The sequence below is a fragment of the Podarcis pityusensis genome (genome assembly GCF_964106645.2).
Source record: "Podarcis pityusensis genome assembly, chromosome: 17".
In the NCBI taxonomy this organism is placed as follows: domain Eukaryota; kingdom Metazoa; phylum Chordata; class Lepidosauria; order Squamata; family Lacertidae; genus Podarcis; species Podarcis pityusensis.
The window spans coordinates 23,908,748-23,931,633 of record NC_138042.1 but is presented as its reverse complement, the minus strand read 5'-3'; the positions used below and the strand labels follow the sequence as shown (position 1 = coordinate 23,931,633).

The 22,886-nt window shown below is 42.7% G+C and overlaps 1 protein-coding gene across 5 annotated transcripts in view; it reads left to right on the top strand.

Moving 5' to 3' along the window:
* The window catches only part of FREM1 (FRAS1 related extracellular matrix 1), a gene marked incomplete at its 5' end in the record, with an annotated part of 715,053 nt that overhangs the window by 231,516 nt on the left and 460,651 nt on the right, over window positions 1-22,886 (top strand). The gene's annotated exons all lie outside the window — the stretch shown is intronic.

Sequence of the window (22,886 nt, the reverse complement as noted above, 5' to 3'; positions counted from 1 at the left end):
GCATGTGTGCCCTTCCCTTGCCCAGCAGATGGCATAAAGGCTGCCTATAAGGAATAGGCAGAGCTGACCAGAAGGGAATTGAAGATTGGGGACTTTACTGAGGTGGCACAAAAATGACGCAAAAAACAGTCACATGCCTCAGAGCTGCCGCTGCAATCCAATCTGAGGCCCCCATCCCATAGCTGCTTTTACTGTATTTTTCCATGTATAACATGACCCAATGTATAAGGTAAAGGTAAAGGGACCCCTGACCATTAGGTCCAGTCGTGACCGACTCTGGGGTTGCGGCGCTCATCTCGCTTTACTGGCCGATGGAACCGGCGTACAGCTTCCAGGTCACGTGGCCAGCATGACTAAGCCGCTTCTGGCGAACCAGAGCAGCACACGGAAATGCCTTTTACCTTCCCGCCGGAGTGGTACCTATTTATCTACTTGCACTTTGATGTGCTTTCTAACTGCTAGGTTGGCAGGAGCAGGGACCGAGCAATGGGAGCTCACCCCGTCACGGGGATTTGAACTGCCAACCTTCTGATTGGCAAGTCCTAGGATCTGTGGTTTAACCCACAGCACCATCCGTGTCCCTGACCCAATGTATAAGATGACCCCTATTTTTTTGAGAGCCCTCAACAGTTGTTGAGCTTCTTTTGTAAGTTTGCTGAGCTGTTGAGCAGCTTTTCGATGATCCCCCACTCTGGCTGATGGACCTGGTGCTGTAGTACACCGCATATCGGCACTCACTAAATACTCTTCCTGAGCCGGGAAGAGCAGGTAAGCAGCCTCCCCTCTGACATTTCCCTGCTACCGCCACAGCACCAGCCCTTGCTTCCTTAGCATATTAACCTGTGTATAAGACGACTCTCAATTTATCACACACACCAAAAAAAAAAATCAGAAAAAAGGTTGTCTTATACATGGAGAAATACGGTAAGTGGAAAGTAAATAATTGAAACTTCTAACTGCAAGTCTTTCACATTTGGTTTGTATCCAATGAAGTCACCCCACTGCTGCCTCTCTCAAACCCTCCAAGTGTCCCTATTTTCCAGGGACAGTCCAGGATTTATGGAAGCCGTCCCGGTTTCTGATTTGATCCCAGATTGTCTCTCTTTTCCAGAGGACGTCCCTATTTTCATGAGTGAAAAGTTGGAGGGTATGGAATAGGACAATCCTATTTTCATCGGAGTAATGTTGGAGGGTACACGCTCCCTGAAAACCCCCAAAATCTGTTCTGAGAGTCCCCCACCCCACCCTCTGGAGCAGATTTGGCGGGCAGGGGACACACGGTGAGAGGAGATGGAGAAGAAGCTCTGTGGTTGCACAGGCATAAATCCTTGCACTAACAGGATGACTTCGTTGAATAAAAACTGTGATCTCTTTTTAAATAGAGATGCTTGAGGAATTGGATCTTTGCAAATTCCACTACAGACTGACCTGAGCTGTGCTTCTCAGACTAATGAGTGGCTAAGAACTGAACGATTCATTGGTTTTTTTGCACTTCCTGAATGTGCTGACACTGTTGTCAATTCAATTTTTAAAAAAGAAGAAGTTAAAATGCCTATTTTGAGAGAAAACATTATTGCTATTTTCTTCTGCACTAGGTGTGGATTATGGGGAAGAAAAGTAGGAATCCTTCAAATCAGATGCAAGCCAGATCAGGTTTGGGGAAGGGACAGATTTTAAACACACCTTTGCTCTGCAACAACTTTTTAAGGAAACCCTCCCCCCTCCCTATTTTATTCCTCAGGAGAACTGAGCCAGTATCACTAATACAGATTTCAGATCTCACTTCAAACAACTCACACATTCTTATTTTGTCACCCATTAGGGATCACCTATGCAACTTGCCCTTTCATGTTGAGAAACAGAATCAGGATTTTGACTTTCATTATTATTATTATTTATTGAATTTATATACCGCCCTATACCCGGGAGGTCTGTATTACCATTAACCTATTGACTGCTTCATACCCTCCAACATTTCTCACATGAATATAGGGATGTCCTATTAAATAATAATAATAATAATAATAATAATAATAATAATAGCTCACCCATCTGACTGGGTTGCCCCAGCCTCTCTGGGCATCTTCAACATATATAAAAACATAATAAAACATTATAAAAAAAACTTCCCTATACAGGGCTGCCTTCAGATGTCTTCTAAAGGTTGTATAGTTATATAGATTGGCTCGGGGGGTCACATAACTCCACACCTTCCAACATTTCTGTGGTGGAAATAGGGAAGTCCTAAGGAAAAGAGGGACATTCCGGGATCAAATCCGAAACCAGATCGGCTTCTGTAAATCCAGGAAAATTTACAGGAAAATTGGGACACTTGGAAGGTCTGGTCTGGCTGCTTGGATAGTTTTCTTATTTGCCATCCTTGCTTTCCCACCAGAGGTGGTGGACTCTTCTTTCTTAGAGGTTTCTAAGCAGAGGTTGGATGGCCATCTGTCCTGGATGCTTTAGCTGAGATTCCAGCATTGCAGGGGGCTGGACTAGATGATCCTTTGGGTTCCCTAACAACTCTAAGATTCTTTGATTCTATGATTCTAGGGTATGATTGGGCATCAGTGACATGTCCCTGCACGGAAAAAACAATGCTGTCCAGGGTTTTAAAGACTGCGGAGAGAATAATTGGGTGCATTCTTCCCACCTTCGATCAAATCTATGCTTCCAGGTGTCATAAGAAAGCTGCAGAGATAGTGCAGGATAGTGCACACCCCGGAAATGATCTCTTTCAGCTTCTGCCTTCTGGAAGAAGGTACAGGTTTATAAAGACTAGGACTAGCCACCTGAGAAACAGTTTCTATCCAAATGTGATTTTGGTTTTAAACGCAGTGTAAGGTAGTCTCTATGGGAGTATATTGTATTTAATTATGGGGTATCAGAGTTTTTAGGGGGCTAAGCAGGCTGGGATAGCTGGAATAGTAGGCTTGTTGGTTTTGAATGTCTGGTGTAGATTTTTTCAATTTCGTTGTTCTGCATGGGACAATGGCAACAAAGATTATCGTATCGTATTGTATCTGAGCACCATTGGTGAAGCAAAGGAGGCATGGTCCTGATTGCATGCTTGGATGGGGAAACAGTCCAGAACTTCATACAAGAACAGAAAATGACAAACTTTTCTCTTTTTTTAAGCAGATGATCAGACGATCGGCTCTTGCGGTATCTTGAACCTGTGGTTCCTGGCGCTGCTGTGCTCTGGCTCCAAAGAGTCTCCAAAGCTGGAATGTGATCTCTGCAAGCAAAAGCGGCACAATCCCCCAAGATTGCATTTTTCCACGTTTTCTAGGCCATTTGCACAAAAATCACCTGCAGTTTCCATTTCACTTAAGTAGCTTTAAGTAGGGCCCCGTTTCCTTTGTTTGTCGGCTTGATCTTTCTCCTATTGAAAAAAATCAAAGGAAAACTGGTCATTTGACTTGAATCCGAGAAGGAACCGCATGTCTCGTGCTTACAGAAATTCAACTAACTCTTGATTTATTTATTTTTTGCATCTTACAGAGGAGATTCTGATCCCCGTGCTTAAAAAATAGGGCCAGTTTCTGATAGCTGTTTCTAAGGAAAACACAGACAAAAATTCTGAGTTACACAAGGCCGTTGAGTAAATTCACAGTTCTGTCTTTTCAGCTTCTCCCTCTCTGTCTCTCCACACGCACACACACACACATATACAGACACTAGAAAGTTCAAGCGGATTATTATGGTGCGAGGTTTTTGTTCTGGTTGCTGGGGGATGGCAAGCTATGGTGAGGTAAATATCCCACGTTGTATTGCACTCGCAGATCATTAGTGTTAAAACACTGAGCTGTAACATAATCAATCTTCCTCTGCTTACTGTTGGTCTTCACCCCAGTAAAGTTTAAAAATTAAATATATAAAAAAAGAGTCCATTGAGAACCTCCTCATCAATCCTCCAGAGAGATGTAATCTATGCATAACAATGCTTAAATCAGCATGACATTTACAACACATATTAAGTGGTTTGTTATTTATTTCAAGACTTTAATTGGCACAATATATTAGCGGCATTGTCGCAACAGTCCCACTTAACGGCTTCTTTTCCCAGCTTGTAAGAGTCGCCCTACCCCTCTATTCCCATTTTCATTACCCTTTAACCCAAATGAATTGTTAAAAACAATTTTTGCTTCAAAAGCTATCCACAGATTGGAAAGCAATTCTGCTTTGTTGAATGTGGGCTAGCTCCCTCTGACTTTTTACTGAGCCTGTTAACATGGGGGTTTTTCGGGTGGTTCCCCCCCAAAAAACCCATGCCCCTCCCTCAAATTCCTGCTCTCATTTCCCACCCTCCTTGACAAATGTCCGACTTTTCCACTTTTGTTGCTGGTAAGAAGGGGAAAAAACTCATTAAAATATTATGAAGCATGCAGAATAATTATACATGGCAAGCTCTGTCAATGAATAACATCTGCAGAAATGTGTATGTATATTTATATCACAGTAAATTAGAACCCAACCATTTTTATATTTATTTTTTGCTTTGCTCCATTTTTTTAAATAAAAAAATCCTTTGTCTGAAGCAATGCACAAGGCAAATTTTTAAACCACAGAGGCTACAGTACAGCCATTGTTCCTGAGCTGGATCTGCAGCCATCATGCGCCAAACATCATTATCCCATTGTTTAGATCCTGGTTCACAATGAGGCTGAGTCTCATGTCTGTTCAGTGTTTTCCTTTTCCTCCATTCCCCCCATTTAAATTTTTATCATGATAGCTTTTCACAAGACTGGCAAAGCTATAATGTAGTCACTGTGTTGTGAACATGGTCTGAAACAGTGTTGGGGTGGAGTGGGGTGGAGGGTAGAGGGAGATGAACCCAAAAGAGAAGCCTGAACAGGGCCGGTCCTACCATTAACCAGAGTGAGGAAGCCACCTCCTTAGGCAGCTTATCTGGAGTGTCAGATAACTTAAGTAAATTGCTAAGAAACTTAATTAATTATTATTGCATTTTCACTGTCATGGAAGGGAGAGTCACTTGTAGGATTTTCTGCTTCAGGTGCCAAAAAAATTTGGCCAGCCATGGGTGCTATGTATTTTGATTTGCGGGGGTGAGATTTACTGTTCTGCCTCAGGCAGCAAAATGTCTTGAGCCAGCTCTGGCAGAAAACATTTGACAAGAGAGACCTTCTAAGACAATGGTACTCCGTTTTCCATCTCTTTTGGTAGATGAGTACATGGGGACAACTGTGTCACAACAACTTCAGAGTGTTTTCCGGATCTCTACCTTATCTCATCATTTAGGAAAGTGGGGGGAAGCAGAGCTTTTCATATTTAAGCTGCTGCTGATTTTAAAGGTGTACCTCTTCTCAGAAATAGATCTCATAACAGCTTATCACAGTAACTGCAACGTAATTTGGTGGGAGGGAGGGCATATTTGGCAACTTTTCAGGGGGCTGAAAGGAGGTGAAACTGCACAGCGGCAATGTCCTCACCCAAGGGACATTCAGGTGGTAACCCCCCACTGCAAAAGAACAAACATGCATATATTCAGGCAGTATCCACTGACAACTGAAAATCTGCTTTTGTGAGCTGCAGGTGAATGTTTTTCCAAGTGAACTTTAATAAATATTTCCCTAGATAAAGCAGCATTTTTCAAAAGGCATTGAGAACAACCAAACTGTGCAGCTGTCTTTCTGTTTGCGATTTTCACAGCACTGCTGGCTGCACCCTTAACTTTTTTTTATTAGTTTTTTTTTTAATAGACTTCTTTATCCAAGTAGCAGTGATGCTATCATGCAACCAATCACATTTTGGTTACGAGATGACATAAGAGAGAGCAAATGAAACCAATTCAGAGTGAGCGTAGTGGCCTCGACTGATTCAAAAATAATTCCACCAACGCCTTTACTCTGAATAAGCTACATGATACCATGAGCCACATCCAGCTCCAAATGGCGGCACTGTTTGTAGGAAGAAAGTGGCTAAATTTAATATAAAAAATGGAGATGCAGCAGTTTCTGATCAGGGCAACAAAAAACAGTGAAGCAATGCAAAACACGTCTGCTTTCAGTGGATGTAGTTTCAAGAAATATTACATACGCCTCAAAGTCCCATTTTGCACTGAATAATGCTGCTCCGTGACTACTCAACACAGAACTGGTTTTATACCAGGTTAATGGCATTGACTTTCTCCAAAGAATCCAAAGTTTGATGAGGGTGTTGATTATTTTGTTAGAAATCGTAGCTATCTCCTAGAACTACAGTTCCCGGGGCAGAGATAATGCTTTTAAAATCAAATTAAGTCTGTAATAAGACATATCACACAATCCAGAACTCTGCACTGACTGAGTTTCCACACTGACTACTTTGCCTGTTTGAGATGATTCTTTCATATGTTACATCTGACTTTCAGTACTCCTCTGGTTATTCATTTGTTTAAAAATCAGAGTTAACGAAAACATTCCCGTTTATAACACAGCTTCTTTTGCTGAAGAAAGAAGGTAGCAGATCTAGAGAGGAAGAACACAACTTCAGAGAGAAAGTTAACAACGCTGTGTGTGAGAGACAGTACCAAGGCGATGCAAAGAAGATATTTTAACATGTACTGTATGCAATGCATGTGGACATGTGTTGAACAGCAGGAGCCATACATATAGAGGATGTCCCACTCTCCTGCTCCTGCTATTGCATTATGCAAAGGAAACGAGGATTCAGGTAATGTTGTGGCTGCAGTTTTCACAACATTGAGGTCCTTCCTGGCCTGTGTTTGTTCGTTCTCTCTCTCTGTCTCGCTCCCTCTCTCTTTCTCTCTCTCTCACTGCTCAAGAGCTGCAATGCAAACTGTTTGCCAAGAATCTGACATACATCTACCCTCTCGTTTTAAAGCTGCCTGCTTTTTTTGTTTTGTTTTTTTGTTCTTATAAATAAAACCCAGCTCGAAAACAATTTGGAGCCTAGGACAACCGATAAAAGCTACAGTGCACAATTCTGGTTTATGCCTTTCGCTCTCGTATGTTTTTCTTTCCATTGTAGCAAATGCTATCCTTTGGGAACCCTCTCGGAGACTGGACCATTCCCAGATTTTCCTCCTTTGTCTGCCAGTTGTTTGTAGCTCTAAACCATTTTGCTCGACGATTGCTACCATACGCATTTTACTTTTTTATATGTATAAAAAAAGCTTAATTAAGTGAAACGGGAAAACGTCCCAGTAATCTCCCCATATCCTTCACCTCCACAATGGTCACATGTCTCCAATCAATGCAGTTTGAGCAGTTACTTAAATGTGGGGAGTGTAGGGGAGAAGGCATTAGCCGTTATTCCTTCTGATATTTTTAGAAGTGAACCTTGAAGCTCTGACTTAAGTGTTTTGGTATGTTTTCAGCCAAGCCCAGATTACAAACCGTTGTTCCAAAAGTCCCGTCACCCAGTTTTCTCAAAGATCACCGCTGCAATCCCCCTCACTGGATTTTCATTTGGACAGCCCAAACCGACCCCTTCAGTTCTCGATTATTCCGAGTATGATTATTAAGAACAGATATTTCCACCATGCACACACATGGCGTATTGCAGAAAGGAAGGCTATACTGTATTTTAGAAAGAAAGAAAAAGAAAGAAAGAAAGAAAGAAAGAAAGAAAGAAAGAAAGAAAGAAAATAACTATTTTTTAAAAAGACGTTACCTTTCTGAGGATAGCTGTAAGCTATCAATTTACAACCTGATTCAGTTAACATATGTCCCTTTTTGTGGAGACTTTCGCTCAAAGAATTGTAGGGTGGGGAGATTTGTTTACAGGGAGGAATCTCCCTACTTGAAGATGTGCTATTCTAAGCAAGAGGAGCTTCACACACACCAAATTCCCACACTGGAACAGATAATTGGATCGGGGTGCAAGCACACCATTTACAAAGCGCTGAATGCATGCCCGAAAAAGAGGGAAGTGTATAGTCTTTGCAGATCCCAGAAGAGCAGACTGGTTTGGCTCTTCAGCTGTAGGAGCTGCTGTGGCAAAAACTGCAGATGTGCACATGTGGTTCTCTTTTATGCTCTCATCCAGCTCTTTTGGATTAAGGCCCAGCCTCATCTCCCTCTGTCTGCAAAACGTCTACATGTGAACAACAGAGAACATCCCCTCCCCTCTCCCTTGCATTGCAGTCTGATGATGTGCCAGTAATGATGAGCACAGCCTCGCAAAGATTCAAGGATCCAAACACAAAATTTCTTCTTGCTACTGCCATCTTTCTACATCCCCTGAACTGGCCCCCACAAGGAGGGATAGGGGAGGAAGCCGCCCTACTCAGATTCCAAAGCAGGATTACCTGATCTGTTCTGGGTAGATCAGGACCTGGAGCAGATCAATGGTCCACTTCAGAAGCTGCAATCTGGTGGATTCCTGTTCCCCTCCTTTCCCTCTTAGCCTTTAAAAACAGGGCATGCATCCTGTCACAGTCTGAGCGGCTAGTGTGTGGGGCTCCTTACCCCACACCAATATCTACATGGTGAAAGGAGAAGCAGGAGCAAATTTCATGTTTCGACACTTTGGGTTGAGGGAAAGATTTGGTAGAGGGAGAGTTGGCTGGCAGTGAATGCATATGTTTCCCTGCTGTGGCAGCCATTTTGTGATGGTGCTCGCAACACTCTCTAACTACTAAACATGCCCATGAGGCTCCAAATGTTTAGGAACCCTGGAAACAGGCTGGACACAGATATAGTGCAAATACGGAGCTCCCATGATCTTGAGCCACGTTCCAAGTCTGCCTTCACAATGGAACTAGCAGATGATCACCAGAGACCATCAGTTGTGCTTTTTCCATGCTCACCACCTTCTCCACTGCCAACTACTGTCATCTCCTCCTCCACTCCCATGGATAAATTCTTTTTTTTATATACCCTTTTGGATACTTTAGCTATGTGTTACATTAAACCCCTGTGAGCAGACTACATAACCATATTCCAGAATACCGAACAGGGTTTTAATAAATCACGTTTTATACCTAATGTCTCATCAGCCATTGAACACTTCTTCCCCAAACAACAGTCAAGCTAAGTGGTGATAGTTAAGCATAATATATTTTAGAAAGGTGCCGTTATCCTTTCTTCTGTTGTCGGCAATCATTTCAGAAACCCATTTTTCCCCCACTGGTCAAGATTTATGGGACACCTAAAGTACAATCCTCAGCCTTGATCGGCAAAGCAGCACATAGCCAAATTCCACCTCCTAAAGAGTAACTTTTTGAAAAAACAAATTCTTTTGTCTGAATGTGTGTGAAACAGACAGAGAACGAGAGTCAATGGCTAATGGAATATGTTACTCACCATATTAAACATACAAGAATCTGAATCTTTTAAGTCCTAATGTAATCTCACTGAAACTATCATCTGCGCAGAGCCCCAACATTCTAGTTAGAAGTATTTGTTTACATTTTCTTTATTTCTTTACTGTTTACCTGCTGATACCTAGAAAAACACATTTCATTGTTATTTAAGCAGTGGTGTAGGGTGGGTTGCTGGTGCCCAGGGCGGGGCAAGTGTTGTGCCTCCCAGTGGACTGGGCAGCTGGCATGGGGGCGTGCATGGAGCCCTTACAGAGGGTGAATGGAGCCCACATCCAACAGGTTCCTCACCTGCAGTTTCCACCCACCTGTCCACTAGACCAACCCACCTACTGCTGTGCCTCAGCTTCCAGGGTTCCATACATGTCGTGGGGGGGGGGACTGGTTGTGCCCCCTCAAAAATGTGTGTCTGGGGTCAAGGTTCCCTCCCACTATGCCTCTGTATTCAGCCAGCTGATATGGCTGAACAACCAAGTCAACTGAATGTTCTATAGCTATACCGATCTAAATAGGGGAGGGCAGCAGGATTAGGGTTAGTTGCTATTATTGCACATCCTGCTGAACCATTTCCCCAAAGGCACCTTGAGAAAAAGAACCTGTCTAGTGAGGAAGACGAGCAGCATCCTACCCTTGAGGCACAGCCTAGACGCATAGCTATGTGGAAAATGCTCAGTAGACGTGGCCAATCTCTATAGGGTAACCCATTCATGGTGGCCTCCAGTTAGGGACAGGTAACAAAAAACAGATCTCCTAGTGTTCCCCAGCTGGGAGTGGAAAAAGAAATGGAAGGCAAGAGGATAAAAATAGTGGCAGCCGACAAGGATGGGCAAGATTGACAGGCTGTTGTCCTTGTGTGACTGTTCCATTATTAAGGGTGGTTCAGAGCTTTGCAGACACATTGTGAGCTCTGCTTTTATCATCTCTCTCTCTTAAAACTGTCGTAGGGGAAGAGAACCAACAGTTCTGTGTCACTGTAAAATCCAACTGCCTTATTTCAGCATTAGATTTCCTGAGCCATAGCCTCTTTGGCGTCTTTGTGGTGCTTCAGGACTATTTATTTAAAGATGCAGCTCAGAAGATAAACCTTAAAAAGTTCGAAAATAACTTGAGTGTGTGGGATCCAAAGAATTACAGTGGTGCCTCGCAAGACGAAAATAATCCGTTCCGCGAGTCTCTTCGTCTAGTGGTTTTTTCGTCTTGCGAAGCAACCCTATTAGCGGCTTAGCGGATTAGCGCTATTAGCGGTTTAGCGGTTTAGCGGCTATTAAAGGCTTAGTGGCTTAGCGGCTAAAAGGCTATTAGCGGCTTAGCGGCTTAGAAAAAGGGGGGGAAGTGAAAAAAATTGCAAGACTCGCAAGACGTTTTCGTCTTGCGAAGCAAGCCCATAGGGAAATTCGTCTTGCGAAGCGCATCGAAAAACGGAAAACCCTTTCGTCTAGCGGGTTTTTCGTCTTGCGAGGCATTCGTCTTGCGGGGCACCACTGTACAGGAAACCAATTGTGTGAACGATCTAGTTAGAAGAAGAGGCAAGAGGCAAGCAAAACACATCTATTTTTTCTCTATTTTCTGTTTCCGTTTTAAAGCACTGCATTTCAAAAATACAGTGTCCAGAACACACGTTTGCCAGCTTGGAAGGAATGTTGAATGAAAGCCCAGTTAGGATCTTCCATAAACCCCAAGCAAAGTGAGTGCCCAAGGTATCCCCAGTCTAATGAGAGCAGTGGGGCAAATGGAGTCATGTAGCTTGTACACTTTGTGCCTGGGTATTGTTGTTGCAGGTTGGGAATGCTTGCAGATGAAGATGCCTTCTTATAAGAATGAGGTTTAAGAAAATAATCCACTTGACACCACTGCTTCAGTCATATTCTGCTGGGCTGCAACCCAAGTTATAATTGCACACAATTAAGGAAAGCTGTATGCTATGAATTCACTTAGCTGTCCTAATGGTTATGTCATCTGCAGAGCTGCAAAAGGTCCCTTCTGCAAAACACAGAAGTCATCTGCAAAAACTGAAGCCTGCATTCTGATCTACAAATACCTATGAAGCTCCCCTTGCAGTTTTGCTTTTCTCTAGACCGGATCAACATCTCCTCTAAAAAAGAAAAAAGCATCAGAAGGGTATAGGAAACAGCGCGGCTCTGAATACAAAGTGCACTTAAGCTCTGTGAAATCAATGGCCATGCAATGCAATCCTATGTATGTTTATTCAGAAGTAAGATTAGGTGTGTGCAACAAGTCTTGCCAGGTAAGTGTACATGGGATTGTGGCCTTCAGCATACATTCCTCTTTGATGTATTCTTGCCAAACTATAACATATGTACTTATTTATTTCCATGAAAGCTTGGCAAACAAACAAAAGAATCCCTGACCAATATGCTTATGCTTCTTTTGTTAATCCTTACAATGTGTAACATGCAGTCTAAATAGTCTGCTGATATAATGTCTATTGTTGTTCTCTCACCACAGGTAACATTTACTCAACGTGGAGCCAATTTGCACATTTTAGTTGTTGTGTTATTAATATAACTGGTATATTATTAAGCAGCAGAATAGCAAGCCAGAGTCAGCATAAATGTTGCAAATATTCAGGAAGTGTTAACCTGAAATTGTTGCTCTCAAACACACTAAGATTCTGGAGTAAAGGTAAAAGGTAAAGGGACCATTAGGTCCAGTCATGGCTGATTCTGGGGTTGCAGCGCTCATCTCACTTTATTGGCTGAGGGAGCCGGTGTAAAGCTTCCGGGTCATGTGGCCAGCATGACTAAGCCGCTTCTGGCGAACCAGAGCAGCGCACGGAAATGCTGTTTACCTTCCCGCTGGAGTGGTACCTATTTATCTACTTGCACTTTGACATGCTTTCGAGCTGCTTGGTTGGCAGGAGCAGGGACCGAGCAACAGGAGCTCACCCCGTCACAGGGATTCGAACCGCCAACCTTCTGATCGGCAAGTCCTAGGCTCTGTGGTTTAACCCACAGTGCCACCCGTGTCCCTCTAAGATTCTGGAGTAGGTTTGCCATATTTCAAAAAATGAAAATCTGGAAGTTGTCATGCTTTTTTTGGCAAAATCACAAAAAAGGCAAAAACTACACTGTTGGCGACCCTATTCTGGAGGGCGCAGCAGTCTCCATTTCCCAAAGATTTTTACACTCTGAACTTCCTATTAGCTATGAAGGCCCAAGAGAGAGTCCTCTCCTTCATCTTATGAGCAATTGAGGGAAAGAAAAAGAGCCGGGGGTTTCCCAAGCAGACCGAGGTTGCATTGCTGTGACTTAGAGTGTGATCTGTGAGCCAGGAAGGCTGTGCACATGCTATATCTTTAAAGCACATTCAAAGCACATGCACACCAAGAATATGCTTTGAATGTGCTTTAAATTATATATTGTGTACAGTGGTACCTTGGTTCTCAAATGCCTTGGTGCTCAAACAACTTGGAACGCAAACACTGCAAACCCAGAAGTAAGTGTTTCGGTGTGCAAACATTTTTCATAATCCAAACGTGCTCTGCTTTGAGTGTTACACTTCCAGTTTGAGTGCCACACTTCCATTTTGAGCGTTACGCTGAGGTCTGTCTGTTTTTGCTATTTATTTTGCATTTTTGTGACTCTCTTGGTTTTTTGTGACTGCGTGGAACCCAGTTCAGCTACTGATTGATTGATTGTGTGACTGCAGTACACTGTTTATTACTTTCATTTTATGAATCAGTGGTCTTGTTAGATAGTAAAATTCATGTTAAATTGCTGTTTTAGGGGTTGTTTTAAAAAATCTTGAATGGATTAATCCATTTTGCTTTACTTTCTATGGGAAAGCATGCCCTGGTTTTGGAACGCTTTGGTTTTGGAATTGACTTCAGGAACGGATTAAGTTTGAGAACCAAGGTACCACTGTATATGGTCCAAGTTTCTGGTTCAAATCCCACCTCAGGCATGAATTCATAAGGTGGCCTAATGTAAACCATTATATGCTCAGCCTCCAACATTTCTCCAATGAAAATAGGGACATCCTATTGCATTCCTACTACTACTACTACTTAACCCCACACAGCTGACTGGGTTGCCCCAGCCACTCTGGGCAGCTTCCAACATATATAAAAACATAGTAAAACATTAAATACTAAAAAAATTCGCAGTACAGAACTACCTTCAGATGTCTTCTAAAAGTTGTATGGTTACTTATCTCCTTGCCTCGGGGGTTGGGTAACCCCAGCCCTTCCAACATTTCTCCAATGATAATAGGGATATTCTGGGATCAAATCAGAAACTGGGGTGGCTTCTGTAAATCCAGGACTGTCCCTGGAAAATAGGGACACTGGAGGGTCTGTCAGCCTCAAACCACCATCTGTAACACAGGGATAATATATGTGAAGAGTTTTAAATGCCTGAAATGTGCTGTAAGAATGCAATACAGTGGTACCTCGGGCTACAGACGCTTCAGGTTACAGATGTTTCAGGTTACAGACTCTGCTAACCCAGAAATAGTACCTTGGGTTTAGAACTTTGCTTCAGGATGAGAACAGAAATCGTGCTCCGGTGGCGTGGGAGGCCCTATTAGCTAAAGTGGCACCTCAGGTTAAGAACAGTTTCAGGTTAAGAACGGACCTCCAGAACGAATTAAGTTCTTAACCCGAGGTACCACTGTATACTATTGCTCTACATCTAGACGAATATTACAGACCAGGTCTGCAAAGTGTTTAAGCATCTGTATAACTTTAGGAAGCCGAACTTTAAATCAAAAGAAGTGCTGCACATTATAAAAAAACTCAGCCCAGCTTTAAAAATGGTTTGCAAATCATGCAGAGCATTCCAGGCTCTTCCACATCCATTCCTGAAGCTCTGCCGTGCACAATGGATTTCACAATGGGGAGATGCAGGCCTGTCATCCGGTTTGAGGAGCTAAATCACTATTTGCCATAGGAGAAACGCAGCCGTTGTATGCAATTTGTTCATTTCCCACATCAAAACCATGTCACAGTGAGTCAGCTCCCCACAGTCAAAGGGAAGTGAAGGGAAAGTGGATAATGTTGGCATGATGCACTGAGCCACCACATCAGATCTGTTGAAAGAAAGAAAGGGGGGGGGGACCGGGAAAAGGGAAAGTGATAGCCAGCTGACACTGCTGGAAAGAGTCATTCCTTCCAGGGGCCGTACATCTGGAATCCGCAGCTGCCAAGTTCACAGTGACTGACTGGTTCTAATCCTGGAGCAATCAGCGGTGAAGCAAGAGCTGCCACACAGCACAGCCGATGACATTTAAAAGATACGAGCAAGTCTGTTTACTGCTGTGTTGTGAATGCAGCAATCTGGCATGGAACTGTGCACATGTGGGATTGCACCTGTGAGTTTGTGTGTCTGTGTGTCTTTTTGTAGTGCAGGATTTGCTGTAAGAAACTAAAAGCAGTGCACACCGGCATAATTTTGGGCAATGCCACATGGCTAACAATATGGTCCTTGCACTCCTTATCTTGAAAGATTTGTGAGAAGGCACCTGACTGCCACTCCAGAATGATATTCTGGCAACTTATTAGCTGCTATTAACAGCCAGTGTGGCATACTGGTTAGAGAGCTGGACTAAGACCTGGGAGAGCAGGGTTCAAATCCCTACTCAGCCCTGAAGCCCACTGGGTGACCTTGGGCCTCTCAGCCTAGCCTACCTCAAAGCGTTGTTGTGAGGATCAAATAAAGAGGGGGAGAAGGATGTATGCCATGTTGGAGAAAATGATGATGATGATCATCATCATTATCATCATCATCATCATCAAGGACATATGAAATCAGCACATCACATCTTAACTGACTAATATTTCAGAAGAGATTGCAAGAATACATCATCAGTTGCAGGAAATGTTTTATGTGCTATATAGAAGGAGGGTATTGTTGTTGTTTAGTCCTTTAGTCGTGTCCAACTCTTCGTGACCCCATGGACCAGAGCACGCCAGGCACTCCTGTCTTCCACTGCCTCCCGCAGTTTGGTCAAACTCATGCTGGTAGCTTCGAGCACACTATCCAACCATCTCGTCCTCTGTCGTCCCCTTCTCCTTGTGACCTCCATCTTTCCCAACATCAGGGTCTTTTCCAGGGAGTCTTCTCTTCTCATGAGGTGGCCAAAGTAAGGAGGGTAATATCACTCATGAGGTGGCCAAAGAAGGAGGGTAATATCACTCAAAATTCTAACTGGCCCAGTTGGGAAGTTGTTGTCTCCCAAAAAAGGTCAATAACTTTTGTGTCCGGATCTTTACTTCTTGAAATATGGCGATCCTAATAAATCCTGATCACAGGAGTGATCCTTTGGGGGAAATTGGGAAAAAATGTCTCAATTGACCTAGCCACAAAACAGAGAAGCAGATCATCTTAAGTGTGAAGGACTGGGAAATCTGACATTGGTGGAGAAAGCGGGAGGAAAGCAGCACAGAGACTTTAAAAGCAGCAGAGCATAATCAAAACAACCAGAGAAGAAAATGATATAAGCAACGATTATTTCACTTCTGGGACTTTGGGGGTGGCTGCCAACCACGGTTCCAAAGAAAACATGGAAGTGTAAACAAGACCTCATCTAATCAGATGTGTGGGTAAATCAGCATTATTATTTACGTAGCCTCACATAGTTTTAGAACAACACAGAGCTGAATATTTTTGCATAACGGTTTAGACCAACTTGAACAAGAACACTTTTGAGACTGCAGTCCTGTTTACACCTTTCTTGGGAGTACATCCTATTGAACACAGTGCAATGTAAACATGCATAGAACTGCAGTCCGTGAAATTATTGGGGAAATGTTATTTGAAAATCCTCTGCTTTTATATTGTAATTGAATTCCATCTATTTTCTTCTTCTGTGTTTCAATGTTAGCGTGTTCTCCAAGAATCTAAATTGACAAACACCAGGTGGTGGGGGGACTGATAGAGTTCAATGGCCGGATTGCCTTTGAGTAGGGAAGGGGATGAGATTTAATTCTGTTTACATTTGAAAGCGAGTGTTGTGGGAGGCCCATCTCTCAGTCCCACCACCTTCACAGGCATGCTTGGTAGGGATGAAGGAAAGGGTCTTACTGACTGAGACTGAGAGGAGATATGATAGCCATCTTCAAATATCTCAAGGGCTGTCACGTGTAGCATTCGTACAGAGCCCCAGGTCGTCTCATGGACTATTGACCCGTACACCACTAATCCGCTGCCACCAACCAGGTCCTCCATGGAAAATCACTTAGTCTCAGTCAGGTTCTCAAGTTAAAAAAGAAGAGTGTAGTTTATTGCGGACACAAACAAATTTTAACTGTGTTCCAAACGTTGTTGCTCTTTACCTTCTTAGTCTTATTTTATCCTGTCTCTATCTCTTCTAGCTCCCCTCACTCAAGAACCAACTGCACTATCTGTCTCTTTATTTCCAACTGCCTGCCAACTGCTTTTCCAACTGCCTTTCCCAACCAACTAACCCACTAAAACCAACCAACTACCCACTCAAACCTCGGGCTAAGCCCTTTTACAAACAGGTAGGTTCCGCCTCCAGCTTTCCTATTGGACTACATTTTAACTCTTTCTCTCCCCCCTGTACAGACATTTTCAAATGAATGGCAAACGCCACAACAGGGAAGATGCAGAAAGCTTGTTTTTCCTTGTTCTGGATGGTAAGACCCAAACTGATGGCTTCAAATTGCAAGAGAGGAAATTCTGACTAAACATCAGGAAGAACATTCTGACAGCAAGAGCTATTCAACAGTGAAACGGACTCCCATGAAAAGTTGTGGACTCTCCTTCCTTGGCAGTTTTAAAGCAGAGATTGGATGGCCATCTGTCATGGATGCTTTAGATGATATTCCTGCATTGCATGGGGTGGTCTAGATGACCCGGGTTCCCTTCCAACTCTACAACTTGATGAATCTATGAAACGCAGCCATCCTTTGAAATCTGCACTTCATTGAATTTTGCAATGCCAAGTAATGTGCACAAAAATGCACACACTAGCGAAAATAACTTTAAAATTCATCGCATTGGGGAATATTTCTTTGCAAAAAATTTCAGTACTAGGTGGAATTACATTTAAAAATATCTATCAGGAGAAATTTGCACTCAAATGCTGATGAATTTTCACGTGAATGTAAAAAGAAAAGAGAAATCCAAAAACTGATGTGGGAATGTGGAGAAGTGAACTCAAGATTTGGAAAATGAAAACCGAAGAGAAACTGAAATTGACAGACTCGCCCACCCCCTGCCTCTGAGGTCATGCCCCATGATAAGTGTTCAGGAATAACAGGAGAACTGTGAACCACAAAACACCACAGCATTCAAAACATTTGCATCTGCCTTTTTCATGCTTTTCTTTTTAAGATACCTTCTCCCCCTCCCCTTTCAAATATGTGGAGCCAACAGCTGCTTTTGATCAAAGCAGTACTTCGACACCACAGACCTGGGGAGCTCCTTCCCCCGGCAAAGCAACATGGAAGAAACACAGCACATTCTTCTCTCATGATTTCCTTCCTTCCTTTGGAATCTATTGGCGTGACCGATCTAAGATCATCAAGAATAGGCAGACCTTCTTCCTCCAGCTTAACTCTACCCTTTCCCCTTACAACTTCTGATTCATTTTAATGGAAGAAGAGCTGAAATGTGCAGCAAATGGGCGTTCCATGGTATGCACACCTTCAAAATGTTCATGGTCTTCCCATGGGACTAGTGCTGAGCCTTTGGTCTGACTCTACAAGGCTCTATTTATGTTGTTGCCAGAGTCTAGATCAGGCCTGTGCAGTGGGAATGGGGCAGCCAGGTACACTTGCCCCAGACCTCAGAGGGCAAAACTGGCCAGGTGGGGGCAGGAACTAGCTGTTTTGTTTTTGTTTGTTTGTTTGGTTTGGTTTGGTTTTGGTTTTAGTTTACAGTGGTACCTTGGTTCTCAAAATTAATCCGTTCCGGAAGTCCATTCCAAAACCAAAGCGTTCCAAAACCAAGGCAGGCTTTCCCATAGAAAGTAATGCAAAATGGATTAATCTGTTCCAGACTTTCAAAAACAGACCCTAAAACAGTAATGTAACATGAATTTTACTTTCCAACGAGGCCATTGATCCATAAAATGAAAGCAATAAACTATGTACTGTACTGTAAAATCAATAAAACAGTATTGTTGATTTTAAAAAATGAAAATGTGATTTCCCCCCTTCTTACCAGCGCTGATGATAGTCGTTGTTTGGATGGGGGTGCTCTTCCAGAATCACAATTGGTGACTCCTTTCCTGCCATTCCTTCCCTTGCTTCCTAAGCATGGCACTCAAACAGGAAGAGTAACACTCTCTAATCGGAAGTGGGGGGCTAAAAACAGAACATGTTCGGCTTCCCAAAAAAAGTTTGCAAACCAGAACACTCACTTCTGGGTTTGTAGTGTTCGGGTTCCAAGTTCTTCAAGAACTAAGCTGTTCAAAAACCAAGGTACCACTGTATAACTTTATTCTAACTCCCACCCAGGCCTCAGACAAGCTCTGCACGAACTTGGTCCAGATCCTGTAATTTGGAGGACTCACACCTGATGGGCAATCAGATTCATAGAAATACTGGAATGAATTATTTCAATGGGGATATAAGGGAAAACACTGCATAGACTTCCCAGGCTCACATTCTTCTCATTGTCATTCTGCATTTGTCCTGCCTTTCCAAATTGTAAATTATTTCCAGTGAAGGCCTGACCTGAGCAAAACCAGAATGACATAAGCAAAACTTTTGCTCTAAGTCAGTATGAAGCTTTATGATTATGCTTGCAGGTAACAAAAACATAGGGGTGGGTGGAACATTATTTCTCAGTCAGGTAGCTGGCAAATTGGAATTTGAACTAAATTAAGAAAAGCCACACAGAGTTGGCAGAATTTGGGAAGAGCAAAGTTAAGTGTACAGTGAGGGATAGACCATGAGAACAAAGGGGTATTTTAAGAAAAGAGGTTAAAAATAATGGCTTCATCTCTTCTTTGAGGGTAACTTCATCTTTCACCCACATGGTTACAAAGACATTTGGTGCAGGTATCACACCATGTAGCTAAAAAGAATGATGCAAAAAATAGCAAAGAGTTCCACGAGGTCATCAGACAAGTGTAGGGTATGGAGGATTCTAGCATGAGGAGAAAATGGAGAGTTACAGAGGGGGGATGGGAAGTGACAAGACACAGAATAAAATCGACTCCAGTTCCATCAACTGAAGAGGAGTTTTTCAAGAACTTCTCCCTCAACGACAGACTTCAGGATGATCGACCTGCTCTATGGCGTAGCTTTGTCCTGGACTGACCATAAAAGATTCAAGACTCACTTTTGCCTGAATCTTTGCTGAAAGAGTAATTTTGGTTTCAGTAAGCCACCTTTCATCAGTAATTATACCCCTGTTGATGCATGCTAGGATTGTGGACATGTGCATGGCTTTGTACTCAATAAAACTGAGTTGTAGCTTTCCCCCTTTTTCGGTCTGGATTCTTGTTCCTGATTACAAGGCCTGTAGAACCCTGTAAATGGGGGTTCATCAGTTTGGTATCTGCACGTACATATGTGCCCACAGAGGCCTTGCCATGCTGAAATTCAGCCTCATGAAAGCTTTGTATTGCAGCCAATAATATAGGCAGAATAATATAGGCTGCAGCTTTCATGCAGTGCCCATGATTTGCAAATATGCCCATATGTCCAAAAAGGCTGGCAACTTTGATGTAAACTATTAACACTGACTTGTGTCTGTGCCATGGGAGCCAAGTACTAGGGGCTGAGGTCCCTTCAGACCCCGCAATAAAATGTTTGAGGGAACCACCCCCACAAGTTGATGAATGTTGCCATTCAAATGGTCTTGTGATTGTTTATGCAAGACAGGGCTTACCTGAGCCCCCCAATATTTTATTTAAGTTGGCACCCTGGTCAGTGCTTATGCCTATTTAAACTTCATGGCTTGCCACAGCTCTGGCTTTAACTTCAGGTTCAGGCTTTGAAAGTATTGTCAAATAAGAGGCTGAAATGAAGCTACGCAGTTACAAACTGAATGAATATATGCTGTCCCAGGGCATTCAGAGAACCCTTGAATGGGCCAACTCCCCAACAGAGTCTACGTGCAGCTCTTCTTTGGTGATCACTCGTAGCTGAGTAAGATTGTCTTCCATGAACACAGTCTTAACAGTAAGTCCATAAGTGACTGTGGAGGCCAATTCTGGATCCACACATCCTTCCACAGTGGGGACATAGGTTTCCGGCTGGGAGTTGATCATGGAAGGGTGGGAGTCCAACATCTGGATGGAACCACATTTCCTACACCAGCTTTCTATAATGGCTGTGTTTGGACAACAAATTAAAGACTCCCTGGGATATTCAGTTGGCAGAACATGAGACTCTTAATCTCAGGGTCATGAGATAGAGCCCCACGTTGGGCAAAAGATTCCTGCATTGCAGGGGGTTGCATTAGATGACCCTTGTGGTTCCTTCAAACTCTCAAGTTCTCTGATTCTCAAGCACAATGTGAAGATTTGTTTGATTCAGTCATACATTTTAGCTAACTGAAGCAAAAATCATATAAAGCAGCAGTGGTTCTTCAACATCAACTTCATTGGAATGGTCATGTTGTGAGGATGCCTGATTATCATCTTCCAAAGCAACTACTCTATTCCGAACTTAAAAATGGAAAGCGTAATGCTGGTGGTCAACAAAAGAGGTTCAAAGACTCTCTCAAGGCAAATCTAAAAAAATGTAGTATAAACACCAAGAATTGGGAAACACTGGCCTGCAAGCACTATGACTGGAAAACAGCCTTTACCAAAGGTGTCATGGGCTTTGAAGACACTCAAATTCAGGACAAAAGGGAGAAACGGGCTAAGAGGAAAACACACTTGGCAAACCCTCATCATGATCTACGTGCATACAGCTTGCACACATAGAGACTCATTCAGACATTATGCTGTGAACATACAATGCAGCGGGAATAATTTCACTCCCCTGTATACTGTATATGCATCTCTGAAAAGTTCTGTTGTGGCATCCATATGTCAACGTCTTCAAAAAAGGTCACCAATTTAGGAAAAGCAATAATTCTTTGTGAGTATAAATCTCCTCTGTCCTGTCAAAGATAATTTCCTTGGGCTGTTTTAGATAGCAGAAAAGCACCTTCCATTTCAAGTGCACACACATTAATATATGTACATTTAAAAAGTAGCTTGACTATTTATACAAGTAAATCCATCTCACGCGATGCTTTGAGCAATTTAGATTGAAAGATTTGTCTGAAAAAGGTCTTGTGTATTTGAATGCTAATTAGTAACTAGTCAGAGAGGAAAAATTGCTTCTCTGGCTGTCAGAAGAGTTCTCTAAAGTCAGCATTTTTAAGGACATAGCCTCTGCTTCTTCTACGCCTTCAGCACGTGTTTGGCCCAGTTAGTGAAGCCTTTCTCCTCCAGGCGAAACTGTTCGCTGCATGTTTCACTTAAGTGATGCTGATATCACACCCTGTTCCTTCTCAATTTGGGCCTTAATTGGAAAGGTAATAATAATAACCTACGCTCCAAGGGGGGGGGGGCAAGGTGAGAGATCTATCTATAAATAATTCCTCTGGGAAGTTTTATGTGTAACTTTCCACTCCTTAAAGGCAAGCACTACAGTTCAAACACATGAGAAAGATGAGCTGCAAACACCCACAATATGTAACGTATTCAAAACATCTAGCGTATATGGCTTGCGAAGCGATAACAAGTGCTGTGACCCCAGACACCCACGGCAATTATTTGCTTCCTTTACCTGTAGTCTCAGGATGTCTTCAAAAAGTGGTTGCACACCCGATTCTATGGCTCCATTTGTAGAAATCATGGCACACAATTTCATGGCACAGTCAAAAGGCTGATGTGTTCAGGAGGAACTAGGCATTTTTGGCTGTGTTGCTGCCCTGGAAAACAGCCCGCACTCCTCATTTCTCTCTAGGAACACACCACAAAGCAACAAACAGCCATTATATCCTGAATTTCCCAGGCTTCCACTTCACATCATTACTTGTAGCTTACAGGTGTAGAAAAACGTAGACAAAGAATATAAAGTTCCTACCAGAGAAGAATGGCAGATGAAGTTAATGAACTATGCTGAAATGGCTAAAATTACTGGAAGAGTCAGAAATCAGGAAGACCCAAATTTTAACAAGGATGGGGGAAATTTATAAGTTACCGTATTTTTTGCACCATAACACTCACTTTTTTCCTCCTAGAAAGTAAGGGGAAATGTCTGTGCGTGTTATGGAGGGAATGCCTACGGGTGGCATGCCTACGGATTTTCCTCCTCTAAAAACTACGTGCGTGTTATGGTCGGGTGCGTGTTATAGAGCGAAAAATACGGTACCTTAAAAGACCATTCTAAACAGTTAAAATCATTCATAGATTAAGAGTGAATTTTGGACACAATGGAGATGTAAAAGATTTGGATGATCATAAAAGATGCAGGAGGAAATGATTAATAATAGGACCCACAAAGGAGAGATGGAAATCCAGGAGATTCCTTGGAATCTTGTTTTTTACAATTTATGTTTGATATATTTCTGTAAAAATTTAATCTGAAAAACTAAATAGATAAATTTAAAAAAGAAGAAGAAAAACTTAGACACTATTAAGACACACATAACTTGTT